At 38.7% G+C, this 25,656-nt stretch overlaps 1 protein-coding gene across 8 annotated transcripts in view; it reads right to left on the bottom strand.

The window, feature by feature from the left end:
• Nucleotides 1-25,656, bottom strand: part of MYO6 (myosin VI) — a 635,235-nt gene that overhangs the window by 514,920 nt on the left and 94,659 nt on the right. The gene's annotated exons all lie outside the window — the stretch shown is intronic.

The raw sequence follows: 25,656 nt of genomic DNA, 5'->3' as shown, positions 1-25,656 counted from the left end.
AAATTTAGCAGATATCTAAAGGCTTCAACATTACTTTAAATTATCTTTAGAGGGAAAAATATATTCCCTTTTTATTACAAGAAGGTATTAAAACAATTTTAAATGGCTTACTCAGAAAATAGATTTACCTTATATTTTAAGAACATACAGTCAAATAAATAGAGAAAATGACAGAATTCATTACCTTAATTTATATAACATGGAAATGAAAATAGAAAATGTCACCAAATGATTAAATCCTTTAAAGAAAGGGAAATCATACACTTCAGAAGAAGAAAATAGAATATTAGAACTGTCAAGCATTGAATATTATAGAAAACTACTTTAAAAATAAGGTAGTGAGTCACCAAAAATAGTTTAGTTTTGAAGAGCTGCAGGCAAACAAAAAAAAGAATAAAGCGTTTTCCTGAGGATGTCATGGAATGCTTTGTTTATCAGTTCAATGTCTACATTTTTTTTCTCCAATTAAAATAATGTAATTTAAAAAAATCTCATCACAATGAAACCCTGGTGCAACAATATAATGTCAGTCAGTTGAAATCTAAGGTAAAGCTGGCAGTAGCAGTTGGAGTTAGGTTAGGGTTGGTACCTCAGGAGATGATGAGATGATAGGTGGATCAAAGAATAAATATACAGATGATACATAGACGGATATGTTAAAGAATAGCTATAAATTATATATATATATATACACACAAATACGAGTGATGGCCTTAATATACCTAATGCCCATCTTAAATATCTGAAGCTTTAAAAAAGTTGAAATAAAACAGAGGATAGCAACCTATGACATAAGTGCACCATTCAGAGTGATTTTTATTGACTCTCTGAGTGTTGCCATATTGCTACCGATCTGTAAGGCAATGTTGCAGCTATGCCCGGTTATATTCTCCTCTTTATGCTCATGATCCCATATGAGGAGATGAAGATACAGCACACCACACACAGGGCAAATCAAGGCAGTAGAGCAAGGGAGGGAAATCATGATTCAGCCAGTCATCTGGGGGGATGTGCTTCTAGGACATGTTGTGTTGGATAATTTGTTATTTGAGATAGTAGGGGATTGGGATATTTGAGAGGAGGATTGGAGTGCACCATGGGTTATATTGAAGAGAAAGTAGTTATGGTTAAGAATTGAAGCAGTAAAGATCCCAGAGTGGTTAAGATCCCATAGTACCCCCCCCTCCCCCCCAAATGTCTATTTCGGGTCAATTACAAAATATTTTCAAAATGTTTTCTAAAGAATTGTGACCAACCCTTACATAGAAATTTCTGTTATGTTGCTGTAGAAAATATAAAAAATATCAGCTATGTCAAATCACTTTTAAAACAAATGAACATCCTTTTTAATACAGTTGTCTATCAATAGCAAAACTCCACCCCATTTGCCTTTGTTTGGAGGAGCCAATCCAGTCTTTAGTCTGCAGACAACAAGGCTTGTCACAAACATGAAATAAGTATAAAGTGAATTGTTTTGCAGTTGCTATAAGTTAAAGCCAATAAAGAAAGCTGCGTAACAGTGTTAGCCTTGAAAAGTAAGCAATATGCATTTTAAGTTCTGAGAATTAGAAAATCCTTAATTTTAAGAGGTAAATTACAGGAAAGGGGGCAAAATATATAATGAAAGTATATTGCAAAGTTGTTTTATTATGCGTAACTAAACATTTTATATAACAATCTCAAGTTGCTTACTCTCCCTTTAATCACTTCAATGTGCATGACGAGCTATGTTCGTCATGCACATCGCAATTTGCAGGTGCTTGAGAAGCCCTTTTCGTCATATAGGGGGATAGCGGATCAAACGTTGTGTTGTGTGAACTACTACAGGCTGGGGATTTTTAGCGGCCTAGTGGGCGGCACTCCCAGGCTTCATGGGATTGCTGGTGACATCACCAGGTACGTACATGGTGACGTGACAAAGGGGCCCAAACAGGTAGCTGCAAGGGAGTTGCAGGGGGGGAGGTTCTTCAAAACTCTCTATCTCAGCTCTCTTAGCAGCTACAAACCTCCAAGACTCCTCATTTGAAAGAAAATTGTCTGCTTTTTCAAATGGTCTTGGAGCAGTAAAAGAAAGGAGATATTTTAATAAAAAAAAGTTTAAAAAAAACACTTGGGATTTGCTTGAGGATGTCCCTCTCTTAAAAAAAAATAAAAATATGAATTTTGTCTGTATATTCAGTGGTAACAGAGAACACCTTGCAAGAAAAAAGTGCTTTTATTTCTGTACTGCATAATGGGGCCTCTCTAATCTATATTATAAAACCCAAAGTCCATACGGGTCCCTATTTCACGTGTGGCTACCCTTGATGACAATTTAGTAAGGTAATCACAATAACAGCAGTCACTGGGCAATTTTCTATGCAAACATCAGACATTTATTTCAGTTTGGCTGCAGCAATCGTACATGACATGAATTATACATATAATAATGGTATATTGTGAATCTGCTGGGCCTGCTGAAAAAAACAATATATAATTTGTGTGGGTCACTCACTAAAACTTGACTAACAATAGGGTTTAAATGTAGGTAGCAAAAAAAGCTCAAAATTAGCTCAGCACTGGGGTGAAAAAAGGCTTAGAAGCAAAAGCGTTAAATGTCTATTCTCAAGACTTTAACAAGGTTCCATTAATAAATAACAGCAGTAACAGCTTGTTCTAAAAATAATTGGAACAATTATTTCTACAGAAAAATTACAATAAGAGATGTATCAAATGTATTATAAAATTTATAATCTGCATTAAAAGGGATATTAAACAGTAATTAAATGCTAGACATAATGATGTATTCAAAGGAAAGCTGCTAAAGCATAAGTGACCATCTTTTATGCTAATCTACCTTGGATCAGAGATATATGTTGGCAAAATAATAGGCTCTGTTATTTTCTCCTTTTTATTTTAAAATGTTTGCTTTGTGTAATTGTGTTTGTTAAATCCTTTTTTTTATATATAAATGCACTGTGACTACTTTTGTTCAAAAAGTATTCCTTTAATACATTTTGCCTTTGTTTAATATTTGAACCACATTACCAAAAAGAATAGTAAAGAAACACTAAAGTCAAAATACAATTTTATTGTGTTTTTAGATTGATTGCCACATTGTGTTTGGAGCTTAGATCTATTAATCTGGGGTTTCCTATATAATAATCTTGTGTAGTGAGGTTAGCATTAATGTTCTCCCTTTTAAATTGTTCCCAATGATCTATTTTACCTGCTAAAGTGTATTAAATTGTTTACAAGTAGCTCCTTTACCCCTATTTTGGCATCTGAAATAGCTGATTTAGCTTGTGGTATCCCCACCTATACTGAAAGTTTTTATACTTGAGTATATTCTATTGAATAGTCTAAGTAAAAACAGCCAGCAGAAGAGATTACACTCTCAGTGGGGTGCAGGATAGTTAAGTAATAAAATTATAATTTTCCATTGTTCTCTCTAAGTATTGCGCTTTGGTTTTCCAGACAAATATAAGATAAGGAAGCCTGTGTGTGTACATAAAAGTGATAAGAGATATGATATTACCTGAAACTCAACCCATTGTAGGCTGTGGTTTAAAAGCACAACACCAGCTACTTAATATACACTTGTAAGTCTGAAAATGCAATTTCTCATACATTTTGTAATCTGCAGCTGGTATAACAAGTCATTAAAAATACATTAAAGGGATAGTCTATGCCAAAATAAACTTTCACGATTCAGATTGGGCATGTAATTTTAAACAATTTTCCAGTTTACTTTTATCACCAATTTTGCTTTGTTCTCTTGGTATTCTTAGTTGAAAGCTTAAACTAGGAGGTTCATATGCTAATTTCTTAGCCCTTGAAGGCCACCTCTTTTCAGAATGCATTTTAACAGTTTTTCACCACTAGAGGGTGTTCGTTCATGTGTTTCATATAGATAACACTGTGCTCGTGCACGTGAAGTTATCTGGGAGCAGGCAATAATTGGCTAAACTGCAAGTCTGTCAAAATAACTGAAATAAAGAGGTCGTTTGCAGAGGCTTAGATACAAGATAATTAAAAGGTTAAAAGTATATTAATATAACTGTGTTGGTTATGCAAAACTGGGGAATGGGTAATAAATGGATTATCTATCTTTTAAAACAATAACAATTCTGGTATAGAATGTCCCTTTAATATAAAAACAATTTTACAGTGCACTGTCCCTTTAAGAGGGGAGTTTTTGGAATTTTAATATCTCTAGTACAGACTAGAGAGTGCTTTGTTAACTCTTGCACCCAAGTCACAGAATATTCCTGAAGTGGTTTGGCTGTATCAATCTGATAAAAGTGGAAAGGGGGGGGGGGGGTGCTTCCGGGCGGCGGCCATGATGGCAGCATATTTCAGGGGCTGAAGAGCTGGATTGATATATCCATTGCATATCATCTGACTACGGCATCATCTACGGTCGAAAGTGTTATATAACTAAACCATAGATCCTACTGATCAGTTTGACCTAAAAAGTGGAGCTAACTTCTCCCCTGTTATACTGGAACGGTGAGGTACGCAGTGGCGGCCCAGAACAAGGCCTGACCGTCACCTAACCCCCCCCCCCCCCCGGTGATCCGGGTACAACAGCTTACTAAGCTGTCTTTCTATAAACACTGCGCTATGGCACTCAATATTTGCCTAACAGAAGCTGCAATTATCTCCTTATTAGAAGAACATTTTCAGAAACTGGCCTCTTTAATATCCGGTGGGCTCAGTACTCGATCTCAGTCCACCCCACAAGAAGCTGAGGACCGACTCTCTTTAGCACCTCCGGAGGTCTTGCCAAGAGCTGAGATATCCCTACCGCCCTCTCACATCGTAACTAACTTACCTGCCCCTTCGGCTAAAGTTCCGATCAGAACATTACCACTGAGGTCGTATCCTAAAGGGGGCCGTATACCTCGGAGGACCGGGCGTGGGAGAAGATGGCGGCGAAAAGCAAACCAGGTCTCCCTAACACTCCTTTCACCAAAGAGCCGATACAAAGGGCTTGAGCAGCTAGGTGGAGATATGTCTCGGCGGGCTTTCCTGTCTTCCAGAGACCCGTATACTGTGAGTATGCTCAGATTAACTGCAGTAAAGGGCCTGAGCGTTGGAAGTGCTTCATTGAACTTCATTGGGCCACGAAACCCCATTGTCTATCAGGCCTTATGGAATTCAGCCCCACCAGTGGGTTGTGTGCACTTTCTGGGACGCACTGGTATAGGCTGACTCTGTGGAGCAATTTCCCATCACCGTTAACCGGTGGGGTTTACATCTGAACATAAGCGGTGCTGGGGATGTACTGTCATTTTGGATTTTATTGGGGGATTAGATGCTCAGACTGCCGGAGGTGCTTGACTATGCCCCCTCTACCATATTATCCGGCTATGTAACTTAATTACATATAAAGGGATTATACAACTACCACAGGTATCAAGATAATGAACATTTAACATGAGTTCCTGTCTGGAGTCTTTTGTAACGATGAAGTCCCTTCTGATTATCTAAGAGACTCCTAGGAATAATGACCTCTGTTTATTTGTTAACGTAACTCTTCAACGTTGCTTTATCTAGCTTCTAATATAAGTGATGTTGCCCTCCTTAAAGTTTTACTGTTTGGTTTAATCTGGCTGTTTAGATAGAATGGGTATAACCAGAGTCCAAATCAGAGACTAGTTATTACACTGAACAGTATTGTAGCATGTTTGGTTCTCTCACATGAATATCGATGTACAGTCTAACGTTCAGCTCATATCACAAAGCTAAGCTGTTTCGATCTAGTTTAACATATTCCCATACGGACTATTGAGTAGGGGTAACATTGCATATAATCTTCAAGTTATTACCAGCTATTTATTTTATATGACAGACGAAAATTTTCCTGCCAGCATACTTCAATTTACTATGTGGGCTTAGTTGGTGATATGCCTCTTTTTATACCCCTAGAAATAACCACATGGGGTATAAAGCGGTACAGTGCTCATTATTATTATCATATGTTTAATCTACTAACGACTCATTACCCTAGCATATTTAGCTGCTACTTTTATTTTTATTGTATGCATCTGTTTGCAGAGGTTTTATAGAGGTATGCCTTACTTTTTCTACATGTATAAAATGGGCCAGTATAATCATAATATATATATATATATATATATATATATATATATATAGTTAGTTTTAACTAAATTTCTTACTTATAAGACAGTGTTGTTGTGAATATAGGTCATGCGATAAGGTGGGTCTTTAATGAAGAGTCATATGTGTTAGTAATCTAGTATATCTCCTAAGGTTCTAGAAAGGCCATCAGAGTCCACCTATTCTCCCAATGTAACACACATTAGTAAAGTGGGATATTATGATGAAATTTCATATAGTAATACCAATTTGGTTCTGCAGCTATTAATGTAACTTAGTTGTGCCTAGCCTCTTATGTTGCTTATACATCAGGGTCCAAGAGCGGCCCGACATAATTAATTTTATAGATAAGCATGTGTCATAGCAATAAGGCCCAAGAGTGGCCTTTTGAATATCACTAGTTTCCCCCTTTTAAGGTAAAAGAGATCACGAAGGTCCAAGAGTGGCCTTCTTTTGTTTGGGGAATTTCTAATTAATAAAAAGGAGGTTGATTATGTCACAGGCCATTTAGTATGTAAACTGTACCTTGTATTCTAGAATAGGTGATGTTGTTTGGTCTCGTGTATTACTTGTTTGCATGTCTCACCTGCAATTGCCTGTAAAAATTTACTTTTGTTCTGCTTTGTTGAAACCTCAATAAAAGAAATTAAAAAAAAAAAAAAAAAAAGTGGAAAGGATTGGTTAACCTTCTATGCCACAAACTGGTGACAGCTGCAAGGTTGGTTGTCCCTTTCTGTGACATGAGCCAATGGCAAGAGGTATATGGGTGCAGTCACCAATCACCAGCTAGCCTAGCTCTTAGCAGTGCATTACTGCTCCAGAGCCTCGCTAGCTGTGCTGTTCAACTAAGAATAAAGAAAGAGAACAAACTGCATTTTATATCTAAAGTAAATTGAAAAGTCTTTTAAAACTCTGATCTATCTGATCCATAAAAGTTCATTTTTTACTTTCCTGTCCATTTAAATAGCTTAATACATATTGCCTTGGAGAACATCACCCAGGCTATGTACTTCTGTGATTGCATCCTAAATATAAGCTAAATGCAGCACATGCACACTTGTCTGGTTCTTGGAAATATCGGGTTAGATCTGAAATAAAGGATCGTACATCTTCTGTAAATGTTACCTCTTAAAGGGATAGTCTACTCAAAATTAAACTTTCATGATTCAGATAGAGCATGCAATTTTAAGCTATTTACTTATTTGCTCCTATTATCAATTTTCTTTGTTCTCTTGGTATCTTTTTTTGAAAAAGCAAGAATGTAAGCTTATGAGCCGGTACATTTTTGGTTCATCACCTGGGTAGCACTTGCTGATTGGTGGCTACATTTACACACTAATCAGCAAGCGCTACCCAGGTGCTGAGCCAAAAATGGACTGGCTCCTAAGCTTACATTCTTGCTTTTTAAAATAAAGATACCAAGAGAACAAAGAAAAATTGATAATAGGAGTAAACTAGAAAGTTGCTTAAACTTGCATGCTCTATCTGAATCATGAAAGTTTAATTTTGACTAGACTATCCCTTTAACAGGTTTAGGTTTAAACATTTTTGTTTAGTACATGCGTTTTCATAATTACATCAAAGATTGTCTTCTTGTTGAAGGTTCCTGATGACTAGAGCTGAAATCTACTGCTGTAAAAGGATAATATATCATATGTAATATCCTAAGCTACACATGAAGATATCCAAAACATTTAGTATGTTTAAAATAGCCCCATATGTGCCATGATGTTTGATGGCCATAGTTTAGGGCCTTTGCATGGATTAAACAGTTCAGTTCAAGCAATAGTGCAATAAGAACTTACTCTCCCACATGCGTTATATCTCCTTTATGTCCATTTAGTTAATTTAGTTAATTAGTAGCTTCTTGCTTACAGGACAATCTGTGCCAAAGCATGTAGCTAAATTACCTTGATGGTGGAATTAATCTCTGCAGCAGAAAAGTAAGAGCAGCTATAGCAATGGAATGACAGACAAGTTATTTGTGACTCTCAGGAATAAACCAAACTGTCAGTCAAACCTTTATTGCCCACATCCAGTTATAGAATACCTCTAAGGACCAACCACAACACCTACTCACAACATATAATAGTAAGTGGGCACGGAAATTGTATTAGTAGGGGTGAGGCAATGATTATTTGTAAAGAATGGCAGGTCTGTAATCCTTTTTGCCTTTTGATGATTTCAGCTAGGAATCCTACGCAAAATTGTTTTTTTTTTTCTAAAAATTGTTTGTATGGATGTTGCAGTTTGTTTATTTCTTATGCCTCAGTAGGTTAGAACAGATCTTCATACTTCTCACAGGAGAATTATAAATATGCTCGCTGCATGCTTATTCTCACCTAGCACTTATACCAGAGCCTTACAAAATACGCAATGGAATATTTTAAATGTGCTTCAATAGCTTGTGATTTTCATTTGGGATTACAGACAGTACAATTTATATGGTTCACTTCACAGCCCATTCTGCGGATATGCATGCTGAATGGTGATTTTCAACTGATCAGTGAAAAAAAATTATCCTTTTCTGCATCAGCCTTTCAACTGTTGATATTAACATTACAGAAGAGGATTTAGTACTTACAGGTTAGAAGACGTAATATTGTCACATAATTTAAATACAAGCAAGATGCTATGTGTAGGTCTGTAATCAGATAGCACATCTGACAATAATAAAGATCTATATCAATAGTAAACTATGCGTGTATAATACCTAATGTACTCCTTTTGTGGTAGCACAATTTAACTCTATCAGGTATAATTTGTTTTAAACATATTTCTTTATGATCAGAATAGTCTTTTCAGAAATAAGAATGTGTGCCATAGTTTTAATGGGGAAACCAGACGTGGACTCTGTGCACAAATGCCCTTAGAGAGATACAACTGCACCTCACTGACGAGGCCCACAGAAGGCCGAAATGATCGTCTGGGGTTGTTGTTTCTCTTGTTCAGAGAGGAATTGCCTGGTATTTCGGCGCTGGACTGTCATTGGGCAGGGTCAGACTGATATGCTACAGGACATTTTTTCTCTGTGAAAGGGCATAGTGTGCTAAAAGAACGCGCACCCTGAGATGAAATAAAAATGAACAGGCATGGAACTTATTCTAGCTTTTGTTCTATCTCAGGAGTGCTGTTCTCTTTTAATAGTTTTAATGGAGCCAAGAAAAGGCAGAACTAGAAATGTGGGCGAGTACGCTGCAAACTTAACTAAATCTGGACATGTGCTGCTGGACATTTTTAAGAAATATATTATTTGAGGCCCTTAGATAGGGTGGCCATATTGCCGCTTTAAAACAGGACACATATGAAAAATACATATGTCAGGGCTGTTTAAAGAAATGTTTTGAATAATGCTCCATTATAAGAACCCTGACATGTATTTTTCATATGTGTCCTGTTTTAAAGCGGCAATATGGCGACCCTAACCTTAGAGCTTCTAAAATATTGATCTGCAGCCCCATGTGTTAGGAAGCGACCAGCACTGAGCTACTTCATCCTATCTGCAACACACTTCATGCACCTCTTCTCTGCAGCAGCCTATTCCTGTTCACAAAAGCAAATTTAAAGGTTTATGGGTTTGTGTGTAAATGTGGGTCTATACTAAAGTGCATTTTTCTTTGTTCCCATTAATAAATATAAGTATAACCATAAATGGCAAATTCATACAGAAAGAGAAGCTCACTAACAGGAACGAACAGAAGCTCAGTAGCTTGTTCTATGGCAAGTTACCACATAGGAGCGGCCGCTTTTAGCCCAATTGTGCTTTTCATAGAAGAGAACTTTCCTCAAGTAAATCAGTCTGATCCGACCGAGTAAGGTCAGTCCAGTCCCGAAATACCAGGCAATTCTCCTTCAAACAAGGAACATGACTACCCCAGACGATCGTTTCGCCATAAATTAGGTGGTAAATAAACAGATGAATAACATAAAAAAAATGCTGAAGCCAGAACAAATTTCTGGGTAATATTAGGCTTTAGCCCATTCCGCCAACAATAACACACTTAACTTTACTTCTTAGGATCCAATTCTCTAAACCTCTCTGGTCTGTCAAGAATGTCTTAGAAGTCTTCTCAGTACTCAGATGCCTCAAATAATTTTAGAAAGGCACATTTTAGCTTGAGAGAGGTTATCTCACTATAAGGTCTTTAATAAAAATAATAATATGTGATTACTCTCCCTGCCAGCAAGTTTTTAGAGAAAAACTATTATGCCATGCTTACATTTATATTACTTGTGATGTACTTAAACACCCATTTGCATTCAAGGAGTAAATTGCTGCCAAACAGAAATCAGTATTTTACGTAATTAATTAATCAAAATATGTATTTTGTGGGTCAGAATGGATTCCTCAAACTACAGTTGATTGTTTACAACGCTCCTTTTACATTATATAATGAAAATGCCAACTTTATTTTAATGCAAATAAATGCGCAAAAAACAATTCTATAAAGGGACATTAAAAACTAGAGGCCAGATTACAAGTTAAGAACAAACTATTGCTTCTGTAAAATCCATATTTGCGCTCAATTGAGTAATACCAGTGCTGTTAATACAAGTTAGGTGCTATACAAACGCGACCTCGTGATCACATTGCACGGAAGCATTGAGCTCACAAGACAGAACTTACATAGGCTCCAATGGTAGTCTCGTTCTCATGCAGTCAGTCATCGCATAACAACACACAGTTCCCATAGAACGCAATGTAAAGGCACTTTTCAGTGCTGTTTTTTTTTTGTCTTCTTCTAACACCCCACACCAACCACTTTTAACCCCTAAAAACTACCTTGTACAGTAGTTTTTCATAACAAACTAAAAGGCCCTTTATTTTGGGAGCATTTGGGACACTTTTACAAAAACATAAATTTTGCTTACCTGATAATTTCATTTCCATCTGTATGGGAAGAGTCCACAGCTGCATTCCTTACTTGTGGGAAATACTGAACCTGGCCACCAGGAGGAGGCAAAGACACCCCAGCCAAAGGCTTAAATACCTCCCCCACTTCCTCATAACCCCAGTCATTCTGTCGAGGGAACAAGGAACAGTAGGAGAAATATCAGGGTGAAAAAGGTGCCAGAAGAAAAAAATTCAAATTTATGGCTGCCCATCGGAGAACACGGGCGGGAGCTGTGGACTCTTCCCATATAGATGGAAATGAAATTATCAGGTAAGCATAATTTATGTTTTCCATCTTAATATGGGAAGAGTACACAGCTGCATTCCTTACTTGTGGGAAACATATACCCAAGCTCTAGAGTACACAGAATGCTAATGAGAGGGAAAAAAGAGAGGCGGACCCTAATCTGAGGGCACCACAGCCTGCAAAACCTTTCTCCCGAAGGCTGCTTCAGCAGAAGCAAAAACATCAAACTTGTAAAATTTTGGAAAAAGTATGTAAGGAGAACCAGGTAGTCGCCTTACAAATCTGATCCATAGAGGCCTCGTTTTTAAAGGCCCAAGAGGAAACCACTGCTCTCGTAGAATTAGCCGTAATCTTCAGAGGAGGCTTATGTCCCGCAGTTTCTATGCTAAACGGATGACACCACTCAGACAAAAAGATAAGGAAGTCGAAGAGGCCCTCTGACCCCTACGCTTCCCAGAAAAGAGAACAAACAGAGAAAGAGTAGAAGTGTGGGTTTGTAGGAGGCGCCTGAGGCAATCTGGTTGAAGACACTTAAATATAATTGATAAATATAAATGTATAGGTTGGTCAAGTTATAGGTCGTGTTAATAAGTGACTTAAGTGTATTAACAAATGTATATATAATAATTCATAATAAATACATGAAAATCAAAAAATTGATAAAAAAATATTTTGATAAAAAATATTTATATTAATAAAAAGAACAAAAATGAAAATTAGCACAAAAATTAGCGAAACACTCAGACGTGATGTGCAGTATTAATTTGTGTTTGTGAAACCTCAAAAAATTCCTCCTTATACTAATGAAATTGGACAAATGGAAACCAAAAAAAAAAAAAAGGTAAAAAAAAAAGGAAGTAAAAAAGACAATAACGAAAAATGTCTAAAATTGAAAACTTAAAGTGTTGACTAATTCTATGTCTGTCTAGGAGGTAGGTATTTCTATGAACCAGTTACCCAATCTGATCCGAAAACAGGCTGAAAATATATACTGGCCAATTTGTACAAATACGATGAAAGAATCTGTGATGGAAATAAGAGTCCTTAGCAATGCAGATTATAATGCAATATTATTTAATATAACTAATACATTCAATATAATAAATTATAGTTATGGTAAAAAACAATTATAAATAATAATTGATCTTGATAAAGCCCAAGGGAGGGCGAAACGTGTCACTTGTTTATGTGACATTGCAGCATTATATTCAACACCACTATATTTTGTCTTTTAACCCGGGTTATTTTCAGAAACAAAATATATCTTTTTCTGCAGATTTGACTCTATTTTATAGTGAGGAGGAATTTGAAAACCCCACTATATTGCCAGCCTAGGTGTATGACATAGGGCTGAAGCATACACTCATCTACTATCATTTTGAAATCTCCTGACAGCTGATTGACAGCGCGCTGTCACTACTCCTATTGAGAACCAACGGACGAGGCGTGACGTCAGACGCCATCCAACACGTGTGTGAGGTTGAAAACACATCTCAGAAGAGCGGCTGCGGTCGCCTCAGCGGTCCAAGCTTGGACCGAAGTAGAATACGCAATAAGAGGGGTAAAGTACTGTCATCTAACCCATTTCTATGTGATTCATACAAATGTTTGATATGGGAATGATATGAATTACCATCTTGTGTATTATCCATACGCTTTCTGATTTGGGACATTATCTATACACCCCACACAAGATCTACCTTTTATTATTCTGATACTGAACTTTTTATTCCAGATTTGTCACATACTGATTTATAATCTAAGCCTTCTATAATGGACATTATCATTGTTTAACAATTCTCATTTATATATTGTATACATTTGATTTGGGTAAAGTTATTACACATTATTAGCAGCCAATGCAGTTTGCTTAAAATTCTATAACGGCTTAAGCTAATAAGCACATTTTTGATTGTTTTAGGTTTTTAAGAATGCTATAGGGAGACGTCCCTTTTAGGTTACATACTATTTGTATTTTAATAAATTATTTTATATGTTGTAAGTAAACAATTGGTGTTAGATCTAATTGAGTAGTTTGTTATTAATTATCATTAAGGACTTTTTAGCGATTGACACCGGTGTCATTATTTATAATTGTTTTTTACCATAACTATAATTTATTATATTGAATGTATTAGTTATATTAAATAATATTGTATTATAATCTGCATTGCTAAGGACTCTTATTTCCATCACAGATTCTTTCATCGTATTTGTACAAATTGACCAGTATATATTTTCAGCCTGTTTTCGGAAAAGATTGGGTAACTGGTTCATAGAAATACCTACCTCCTAGACAGACATAAAATTAGTCAACACTTTAAAGTTTTCAATTTTAGACATTTTTCGTGATTGTCTTTCTTACTTCCTTTTTTTTCACGTTTTTTTTTTTTTGGTTTCCATTTGTCCAATTTAATTAGTATAAGGAGGAATTTTTTGAGGTTTCACAAACACAAATTAATACTGCACATCACGTCTGAGTGTTTCGCTAATTTTTGTGCGAATTTTCATTTTTGTTTTTTTTATTAATATAAATATTTTTTATCAAAATATTTTTTATCAATGTTTTGATTTTCATGTATTTATTATGAATTATTATATATACATTTGTTAATACACTTAAGTCACTTATTAACACGACCTATAACTTGACCAACCTATAAATTTAAATTTATATTTATCAATTATAATTAATTGTCTACAACCAGATCGCCTCAGGCGCCCCCTACAAACCCACACTTCTACCCATTGTATACTGTGGAATTATTTGTGAGAGATTCCACCAGTAAGGGAGGCTTTTGATACAGTTGAACTACATTTTTTTACAAACAGAGAAAGAGGTTTGTCTAAATTCCTTTGTGGCCCGAAGATAGAACTTCAAGGCACAAACCACATCCAAAAATACGTTATGTCCTAATCCTTCTTTGTCGAAGGAACGTTTATAAGAAAGGAACCACAATCTCTTGATTGATGTTGCGAATTGACCCAACCTTAGGAAGAAAACCTAACTTGGTTTGTAGAACAGCCTTATCGGCATGAAAAGCCAGATAAGGAGGGATGCATTGCAAGGCAGCAATCACAGATACTCTGCGTGCAAAGCAATAGCCAGTAGAAAGGAACCTTCCAAGACAATAATGTAATGTCTACTTTATGCATAGGCTCCAACAGAGCCCGTTGCAAAACCTTAAGGACAAAATTTAAACTCCAAGGAGGAGCCTTAGATCTAAACACAGGTCTGATCCCAGCAGAGCCTTAACAAATGGCTGCACATCTGGAAGCTCTGCAAACCTCTTGTGCAGTAACACAGACAGGGACAAAAACTGTCCCTTCAGGGGACTTGCAGAAAAGCCCTTCTTCAGTTCATCCTGGAGAAAAGAATAATTAGGTCCTCCACACCTTATGATAGATGCAATGAGCAACCAGCTTACGAGCTTGAATGAGTGTAAAAATAACTATCAGACCCACCCTCTCTTGGCTAGGACTAAGCATTCAATCTCCACGCAGTCAGCCTCAGAGAATCTAGACATTGATAAACAAAGAGACCTTGGTCAGCAGATCCATGCGACAAGGTAAAGTCCACAGAGGAGATGATGACATCCCAACTAGATCCGCGAACCATATACTTCGCAGCAAAGACGGAGCAGTCAGTATCACTGACGCCTGCTTGACTCAAGCCACTACACTAGGAAGTAGTGGTAATGGTCGGAAAGGATCATTTAGATTGAACCTCCAAGGCACTGCTAATGCATCTGTTAGCTCCGCATGAGGATTCCTGTACCTTGACCCCTATATCTGGGTAACTTGGTATTAAGACGTTATAAGATCTTCCTCTTGCAAATCTCCGCAAACACTCGGGATGGAGAGACCATTTTCCCGGATGGAAGGATTGTCTGCTGAGGAAATCCGCTTCTCAGTTGTCCACACCCAGAATGTGGATTCGCTGACAGCAAACAAATGCGGGTCTCCCCCACACCAGAATCTGAGATACTGCCCTCAAAACTAGGGAGCTTCTCGTTCCTCCCTGATGGTTGATGTAAGCCACCGAGGATATATTGTTTGATTAGAATCTGATGAACTGGGACGAATCCAGCAGAGGCCAAGCCTTCAGAGCATTGTATATTGCCCGAAGATCCAAAATAAGATCAAGAGGGAGCTTTACATCCTGAGACCAGAGGCCCTGTGCCTTCCTGGCACCCCAAACAGCTCCCCATCCAGACAGACTCGCAACCATAGTCACATAACCCAGGATGGTTTTGAGACAGACGTTCCTCAGGACAAATGATCCGGACAAAACCACCAAGAGAGCGATTCTCCCGATTGGTTGTCCAGAGAAATCTGTTGAGACAGATCTGAATGATCGCCATTCCACTAGTTCAGCATCTGCAGTTGCCACAGTCTGAAGTGAAACCTGACAAAGGAAATGATGTTCAAGCTGGACACCATGAGACCAATCACCTTCATACACCGAGCCACAGATGGCCTTAAGGAGATCTGGAGGACAAGTCATGTTGAAGCTAGCTTGCAACGTCTCTGGTCTGTTAGAAATATTCTCATGTCTATGGAGACTATTATAGTACCGAGAATTCTACCCTGGTACTTGATACAAGAGTAACTTCCAAGAAATGTGGAAAAACAGCACACTTTTTCTTTTGTCAAGGGGCATGGAATATTAGATTTGCCAAATCTTCTTAGACATCAAAAACAAAGTGATTCCAGCCTCCAGATTCAATAAAAGACCTTTATTATTTCATGCAGGGTCCCAGGGCAAACATACATGATACTTGATACAAGAGAACTCTCGCTAGATTATCTGCCATCCATGGGATCGAAGAAGACAGAGGAGATATTCCGAATGGTCCACTCTTTGAAAAATGTATTTTGCTAGACCAAACAGAAGAACAATAAACTGGAAGTGCTGGTCCAGGAACACAAACCTTAGGAACTGGAAGTGGTCCTTGAGGATTGATACGTGAAGGGAGCATCCTTTAGATCTATCGTGGTCATGCACTACCCCTCTCAAATGAGGGAATAATGTACCTTATTGTCTCCATCTTAAATGAGGGGATATTTAAAAACCTGCTTAAGCACTTTAGGTCCAGAATCGGACGGAAAGCTCCCTCCTTCTTAGGGACCACGAAAAAGTTTGAATAGTATCCCAAACCTCTCACTGCGATAGGCACTGGGACAATAAAGATCCCGTACACACCCCAGAAACGCTTCCCTCCTTTCTGGTCAGGAAGACAGGAGGAATCTGCCCTTGGGTGGCTGAGACTTAAAACCTATCTTGTAACCCTGAGCTTTGACCTCCAGGACCCATGGATCCTGCATGTCCCTGAACCAAGCAACTGAAAAGAGCAACATACTGCCCCCTATACGATCCAGAAGAGGACCGGGGACCGCCCATTCATGCCGACATAGACTCAGCAGGCTTCTTGCTCTGCTTGGATTTATTTCAGGACTGAGCCAGCTTCCAAGAGCTCTTGGTTTGCTCTGGCTTAGCGGAGGACTGCTGACATGGGCTTTATCAGAACGAAAAGAACGAAAATCGTCCCTTAGATTAGTTCATATACTCTTGCGAAAGGAGGGCACCCTTGCCCCCTGTGACCGTGGAGATAATTTGAGTCCAGGCCTTGACCAGACAAAATCATTCCCTTAAAGGGAGGGAAGAAGTCTAGACATAGAAGTCATATCCGCAGACCATGACTTCAGCCAGAGCACGACGGGCCTGAACAGAAAAAGCTGAAGCCATAGCATTCAAGCGAATAAACTGCCTAATAGCAGCACAGATAAAAGAATTAACAACCCTCAAGGCCGTAAATCTTTTCTGAGTGGGGATCCTCCACCCCGATCAAATCCTATAAGGAGTCACACCAGAAGGTAGTTTCTCCAGTAACCACGGCAACAGCTGCCGCCGGTTGAAACAAATATCCCTTATGTTAAAACATCTTTCTTTAACAGAGTTTCCATCTTTTATCCATGGGCTCTTTAAATGAATAACTATCCTCAAGCGGGATAGTAGTACGTTTAGCAAGGGTGAAGATAACACCATCCCACTTAGGGACGGGACCTCACAACCTCAAAGTGAAAGTGAAACCTGTATATTCCATAACAGCCTATGAGCCCATAACATCTCATACATCAAATAAACATATAAGATTATTCCCCCCTGTTCAATAATCCCCCTAAGGAGATATTAATCCTTGATTCTATACAGATAAAAGGAGTCACATTGTGACCCTGTCTTCTTGCGTTATCATACATGTATAAAATATGAAACGATCTTACCAAAATCTACGCTGTGGAACAGGAACACGGTCCTTCAAGTGTGACAGATAGTAGCATCGCTTCTGACATGGACTTGAGTGAAGAAAGCAGGCAGCGAAACTCGTCAACGCTGATTGCCTATGGAGCTGTTAATATAAGTCGGGATGGTTTCGCAGAAAGACTCTCCCTGCATCTCCGGACTCTAACTTTCATCCATGCTCTCACTGAGAGGCTGACAGGACTACTTAAAACTCCAGTCCCATCTCGAAGAGTACTACCCTCCATAAGAGAGTACTCCAAAACACTTCTCTGCCAACCTCCTGTGATGAAAGGCAAAGAATGACTGGGGTTATGAGGAAGTGGGGGAGGTATTTAAGCCTTTGGCTGGGGTGTCTTTGCCTCCTCCTAGTGGCCAGGTTCAATATTCACCACAAGTAAGGAATGCAGCTGTGGACTCTTCCCATATTAAGATGGAAATTAACTAGAGATCTGATTGCTAATTGCTACCACAAGCACGCTGTAGCAATAAATAGTCACTTGTAATGACTGGTTATTTATCTTGCGCCCAAAAGAACTTCACTTGTAATCTAATCTAAAATACATTTCATACACCTCCCTCTAATCATGGCTGCTGACATTATGGAACCAAGGTTACACTGCAGATATCTGAAGTAGAGTTGCTGCACATGTGCAAAACAGGTCAGCACTAGAATGTAGTGAAAGCTAGATTTTAACATGGCTAGACTGAGCTGACGCAGTAAATAACCTGAATACTATGCTTATAAAATACATTTTGTTTAATGTCTCTCAATGTGTTGGGAGTGTTTCTTTGCTGCATTATATTGCTTTCATATGACTATGCATACAATAAAAGTCAGCTCCAGAACGACAAATTACTATAGGGAACTAGTTGAACACATCTGGTGAGCCAATGACAAGAGGCATATGTGTATAGTCGCCAACCACCAGTTAGCTCCTAGTAGTGCACTGCTGCTCCTGAGCCTACCTAGGTATACTTTTCACAAAGGGTACCAAGAGAACAAGTAAATTTGCTAAAGAAGAAAAGGTAAACAGTCTCTTACAATTACACGCTCTATCTGAACCTGTTGGGGGGGATTAAACACGTAGACTTGCAGCAGGGTCAGTAGTGCTAAAATGACATGATCTATTACATTTCGCACTGCAATGTCCCTTTTATCTTGACTTTCATGTTACTTTAATTAAATTTGTATTATATTTTTTGCGAGTATTGTTGTTCCCCATATATTTTTACAAAAAAACAGAGCTTAAAGTCTCACAAAAACCAAGCATGAAGCTTTAAAGTATTAAATTATTTATTGTTTAGCATGTAACTTCTGTTTAGTTGGGCTCAAAGGAGAACACAGCATCACTTGTGATACATGATCTATGAACGATCATCTTACTATAAAAGAGCTGCATCCTCACTGCTGAAACAGCCAATTAAGGCAATTAGAAAAAGCAGAGCTGTTTCAGGTTGGAAAAACCGATAGGATCATATCACAGAGCATCCCGAGTGGTAAATAGTGGAAATGTAAGAACAACAGAAACACTTTAGAGTTTGGATGTGTAACTGTATATAAAATATGCAGAATGTATTCCTACAAACAATATTCTACAGCATCACATATTAATTCAACCCCTGAGCATAGATTCCTCACATATGTATTGAAATTATCACTGCCGTTGGCTAAAATTACATTACAGGAATGGAAAAAGAAATAAAATGGTCAAAAAGCTGAACATTATTCTGAAAATGTGCATGCAAATTAGATGGAATCATCTATAATTCAGGCTTCCTATCACATTAACTTAGTTTTTATTAAAGGAACATGGGAAAAATAGGTTTAACGATATGACATCATATAATACGGCACTAAAAAAGTAAGTTATGTATTTCTTAATTAAATTAAATTAATGAATAACATCATAAAACCAGATTTATAGTTAATGTTAAATCTGTTTCTTAAAACTTATACTGGAATCTGTACTGGTGGGTAAATGTATTCTAATAAATATGGTAGAAAGAAACACCACCCAAAAGACTAATCGGTTAGAACACCCACTCCTACATATACCCATCCTCTTCTCATGTACAGAAAAGCAAAAAGTTATTTGAAGAAAGGGGGGATAAAGGGGTTTCTCCAAACAAATCCAAAGTGATTTACCTTCATAACGCCAAAACATATGAATCACAAAATTAATAACGAACCCTTTGAAAACCTAGGTATACAGCTACATACTTTACTCTGTCAACGAAATATACCCCCATTGATCAAACAACTAAAAGCTATACTACACAGGTGGTCAAGACATTCAATTTCGTTGTCAGGCCAACATTTTTATATCTACTACAAATGCTTCCACATTTGTTAACACATTGACTGTAAAAATGGCTTTAACCAACTTTACATGTAACTAAAAAAAGAGACCTATCAGCCGACCTTAACTTACACTACCCACAGATAAAGGGGACTTAAACTTCTGAATGTAAAATGGTACAATTGGGCCTGGATTAAAGGCTTGTTATATTTTAATGACTGCAACCTAGAGAAAGCCCTCGCACCCCCTCTGCACTTAGCTTACCTCAATGCTTGTTTTTAAACCCTGCTGCTGGCGATTAGAAATAACATTTTGTTTCGGGATCCCTGTACGGGCTTGGACTAGATTATGTAAGTAGTAGGGTCTGTCACATAAAATAAACAAATACGTACCTTTACAATGCATCCATTCTTTTCTACCAGGAATTACAACTAAATTTTAAACATTGAGATGAAAGTTGCTTGAATATGGTGCCTCAATTGCTAGATGCAAACATTAACCAACCCTCCACTCTTTGAGACTTACTATTTAAATTTGCCGTTCCTCGCAATAGTGATTTTGCATACTTTAAAAACAATAAACTACTTATAAAAACTCTTAGCGGAAGGACTAGACTGCAAAATGACCACTAATTTTGATAGAATATGCTTGTTGGCCAGTCAGGGGATTCACTCCATTTCTCACATATATGACTTGATTGTCCCCAGAAATGTACCCACAATCATGTTAGACTTATGTGGTTAATGGCAAAACATTAGTGTAGTAGAAGTTTGAGGACACAATAATTTCTAGCATTGAACAAGTGAGAGATCCACACTGTCAGCGGAATCTGAGGAAATGCATGTCAAATGTATTGATTTTAGCTATTTCATCCCTAAACAAAGAGCAAAACAGATTCAGGTAGCAAAATGTGAGTGCCCTAAATGTTTGAAAGTAAATGCAGACATGATACACTTTATACTTCTATGATTATTATTTATTATTATTATTATTATTCTTTATTTATAAAGCGCCAAAAGAATCCGCAGCGTTGCCCATGGGTACAAGGATAAAATTACAACGGAGAAACAATACAATAAAAGACAACATTTTACAGACAAATACAGAGGGAATTGAGGGACCTATTCCTGTGGGAACTTACAATCTAGATGGGTAGGGGGGTGGGAAACAGGAGGTGGGGACTGCAAAGGTGAGAATGATATTAGTGAGGATATAGACAAGGGCAACTGTTAGGTAAGTGAAGTTCATTTGTTAATGAGTCAGGTGATAAGCTTTCCTGAACAAAAAGGTCTTTAGGGGACGTTTAAAGGAGGCGAGGTTAGGGGAAAGTCTGACAGCTTGAGGAAGTGCGTTCCAGAGGGTTGGTGCCGCACGAGAGAAGTCCTGTAGTCTAGCATGAGAGGAGGTGATGGTAGAGGACACACGGAGCAGGTAATTGTTGGATCTTAGTTGTTATTTGTTGATATGTGAGGACAGGTAGGGTGGGGCAGCATTGTAGGTCAGGGTGAGAATTTTGAATTTAACTCTCCTGTGAATGGGGAGCCAGTGAAGGGACTCGCAGAGAGGTGCAGCAGAAATAGAGTATCGAGAGAGGTGGATTAGCCTGGCAGATGCATTTTGGATGGATTGAAGGGGAGAGAGGGAGGCCAGTTAGTAGGTTATTACAGTAGTCAAGTCGGGAAATTACCAAGGATTGGATTAGCTGTTTAGTAGTTTCAGCACTCAGAAACTGACGAATTCTGGAGATATTGCGTAGGTGGTTGCGGCAGGATGAAGAGAGCAATTGGATGTGGGGAATGAAGGACAGATTTGAGTCAAGTGCGACTCCAAGGCAGCGGACTTGGCATGATGTGGAGATAGTGGTGCCACCAACAGTGATGGAAAAATTAGAAACTGGAGTAGAGTTAGAGGGGGGGATTAGAAGTAGTTTGGTCTTGGACATGTTTATTTTTAGGTGGTGAGAGGCCATCCAGGAGGAAATGCCAGATAAGCAGTCGCTGATGTGAGAATTGACAGAAGGAGAGAGTGCAGGGGTGGAAAGGTAGATCTAGATGTCATCATCATAGAGGTGATAGTTGAAGCTATATCTGTTGATAAGTTTACAGAGTGAAGAAGTGTAAATAGAGAAGAGTAGAGGACCCAGGACAGAGCCTTGAGGTACTCCAACAGACAGAGGCAATAGAGATGAGGAGTCACCAGCAAAAGAGACGTAGAAGGATCTGTTAGAGAGAGAAGAGTGAATCCAGGAGAGGGCAGTGTCACAGAGCCCAAGAGAGCTGAGAGTCCGTAGGAGAAGGTCAACAGTGTCAAAGGCAGCAGAGAGGTCAAGTAAGATGAGTATAGAGTAGTAGCCTTTGTTTTTAGCAGAAAGGAGATTGATAGTAACCTTGGTGAGGACAGTCTCAGTTGAGTGTTGGGGACGGAAGCCAGATTGCAGGGGGTCGAGCAATGAGTTGGAGGACAGGAAGTGGTTTAGGCGATTGAAAACGAGTTTTTCAAGGATTTTTTAAGTTAGCGGGAGCAGTGATATGGGGCAGTAGTTTGCAGGATAGTTAGGGTTGAGGGAGGGTTTTTTTGAGGATGGGGGTGACCTTTGCATGTTTGAAGGAGGCAGGGAATGAGCCGGTAGAAAGGGATAGGTTGAATATGTGAGTAGGAGCCAGAGTGAGGGTGGGAGACAGAGAAGGTATTAGATGTGAAGGAACTGGGTCAAGTGGGCAGGTAGTGAGGTGTGAGAAAGACAATAGGGAAGCCACTTCCTTCTCAGTGGTTGGGAGGAGGGTGGAGAGAGCGGTAGAGGGGGTGACTGGGAGAGAAGTTGGAAGATTACAGGTTTGTGTTGGGATGTTTCTTTGGATGGTAAGTGTTTTACTGAAAAAGTAGTCAGTCAGGTCTTGAGCACTGAATGCAGATGAGTGGGGTGGTGCAGGTGGGTAGAGGAGAGAGTTGAAAATGGAGAAGAGTCTTTTAGGGTTTGAGCAGTGAGTGGATATAAGAGAAGAGAAGTAGGTTTGCTTAGCTAAGTGAAGGGCAGAGGTGTAAGAGTAAAGAATGAACTTATAGTGCATGAAATCAGGTTCAGAGCGGGATTTCCTCCAGGCACATTCAGCAGTGTGAGAGCATTTTTGTAGGTGGCATGTTTGCTAGTGCCAGGGCTGGAGCCGACGACGTGGGGCTTTGCGAAGTTGGGGCGGAGCGAGAGTGTCAAGTGCAGAGGAGAAAGTATTGTTATACTGGGTTATAGCAAGGTCAGGGCAGGATATTGTGGAAGTGTGGGGGAGGTGTATTTGAATAAGGTTGGAGAATTGGGGAGGGTTTATGATTACCTTGTTTCTAAGCCTCTGCAGACTGCCCCCTTATCTCACTGCTTTTTACAAACTTGCATTTTATGAATTAGTGCTGGTGCATAAATAACTGCACAATGTTATCTATATGGCACACATGAGCTAGCACTGTCTGGCTGTGAAAAGCTAATAAAATACACTGAGATAAGAGGCGGCCTGCAGGGGCTTAGAAACAGGCAGAGATTTAAAGTATATTAATATAATAGTATTAGCTGTGCAAAGCTGGGGAATAGGTAGTTTAGGTGTTATTTATCTTTTTAAACAATAAAAAAAAAAAAATCAAGTCAAATGTCTCTTAAGTGGGAGCCTTACCTGCTACACCTTCCTATAGCAGTAAGAAGCCACCTCCCTGTCCCCTTCTTTAACAGTCCTTTTCTGCTGACTAATTAACTTAAAGAGCAGTGGAGCTAAGAAAATGGTAACGCACGACGACTGACACCACAACTGAACCACACACAGATAGATAAGTAACTAGTTTCATTGACGACACCTCAACAGCTGGAGTTTCCTCCAAACTCCTGCCACTGGGATTGCCTGGTGAGTATGTTTAGGACTAGGTTGAGACTGTTGAACGGTCTGGGTTAGTTAATTATGTCAAAGCTTATTAGTTAATCTATAATTCATGATAAACTGGAATTTTTTCTCAAGTGGGAACAGGTCTAAAATTTGTTCCTAAGATGATGTTTCTAGCAATTAATTTCTTTTTAATTCTGTTCATGACGATATTGTCTTAGTTTTGATATATACGATTTCTGTTATCCAACTTAAAGGGACAGGAAACCCCAACATTTTCTTTCAGGATTTGGATATAACATACCATTTTAAACAACTTCTCAATTTACTTCTATTATCAAATTTGCTTCATTATCTTGTTATCCTTTGCTGAAGGAGCAGCATTGCACTACTGGCAGCTAGCTGAACATATCTAGTTAGCCAATCACAAGAGACAAATGTGTGCAGGCACCAATCAGCTGCTAGCTCCCACTAGTGTAGGATAAGTGTGTAAATATTAGTATATTTTTCAACAAGAGAACAAAGCACATTTAAAAATAGAAGTGAATTTAAAACTGTCTTAAAATGGCATGCTCTATCTGAATCATGCAGGTTTAATTTTGGCATTCCTATTCCTTTGAGATTCAATAAATAAAAAAATAAATTAAAAAAGGAGTTAAAAAAGGGGCTAGACTCCAATACAACCAGGGCCATCTTTAATATTGACTGGACCCTGGGCGAAAATTTTCTTGGGCCCCCCCCCAATGCAATTTCGCTCTCCACCCAAACATCCCAAAAAACAACTAAATCAAAAAAATTTTTTAATTATTAGCCCAGCAGTGGATTAAAACAATGAAATAAATTGCAATATGTGAAACTGGACCTAAGCAGTACTAATAAGTAAATAAATATATAAATTCCTCCACTGTGGATTCATTTAATATTCTTTTGAATGTGATTCTGGTGTGAGGTTAGCTGGTTAAAGAGATTTAGGGCAGCCAACAGGAGCAAAGCAAGGTAAAGACTGAGGAGGAAGCATGGAGGTGCAGTATAAGTTTACTGACTGGAACAGCAGAACTACTATGGGAAGCTGTACAATCTGAGACAGAGAGAAAACAAAAACTATAAAAATAAACCTTACATTAATGTGTGAAGTATCAGCATGACACTATACATCAGCCACAGCAGCACATGTCACTTCTTTGCTAGGAACAAGTTCCCTCTCACCCTGCACTAGACAATGCTGCATGGGGAGGGGCGTGTGTGCACTCACTTTTTCTTCCCAGTGACACCTTTCTACAAAGCACTGTTCCCCTAACAAACTTCACTTAGTTGATCTTAGGGCCACAGCAGAAAGAGCAGGGCTAAGGGGACCAGCAGACTGGATGCTGTCTGCCCAAGACTGAATGGATACAGTGTGAGATGAGTCACACAGCCTCAAGACTGAAGAGAGCAGTGTATGCAGCTGCACAGATGCTCAAATCTTCACGTGCTTGCCGTTCCAGCTTTCTGCTGCATGCGCCTACAGTCAGCCCTACCCAGAAACAATCCCTACCACCAGAGCAGTTACCTGGTAACAGTGGTAACCCCAGTAGGACCTTTTCTGATGCAGTGGGAATGGCTGGATGCCGAGTTAGGGCTTTGCATTCAGTGCTGCACAGTGCACATCTAAAACAGCACATGGCACTAGCTTGGCATGTCACAAGACATGGCACGGTCTGGCACAGTTTTCTTTAAAAAATATATATAAGCAGAGTACTTTTGACTGTGACAGTATTAGGACTGAATGTGTGTGTTCCCCATGTCACATCAGCAGTCTGGTATAGGACTCTTGGGCCCCTCAACAGAAACTGGGCCCTGGGCAGCTGCCCCTTTTGCCCTGTGTTAAAGACGGTCCTGAATACAACCCTGAAAGACCTATACACAAAATACAAATATTCTCACAAAACTAAAGAGGACAGGCAAGTCAG

The sequence above is a fragment of the Bombina bombina genome, chromosome 4 (genome assembly GCF_027579735.1).
Source record: "Bombina bombina isolate aBomBom1 chromosome 4, aBomBom1.pri, whole genome shotgun sequence".
In the NCBI taxonomy this organism is placed as follows: Eukaryota; Metazoa; Chordata; class Amphibia; order Anura; family Bombinatoridae; genus Bombina; species Bombina bombina.
This window is presented reverse-complemented; position numbering and strand designations above follow the sequence as displayed.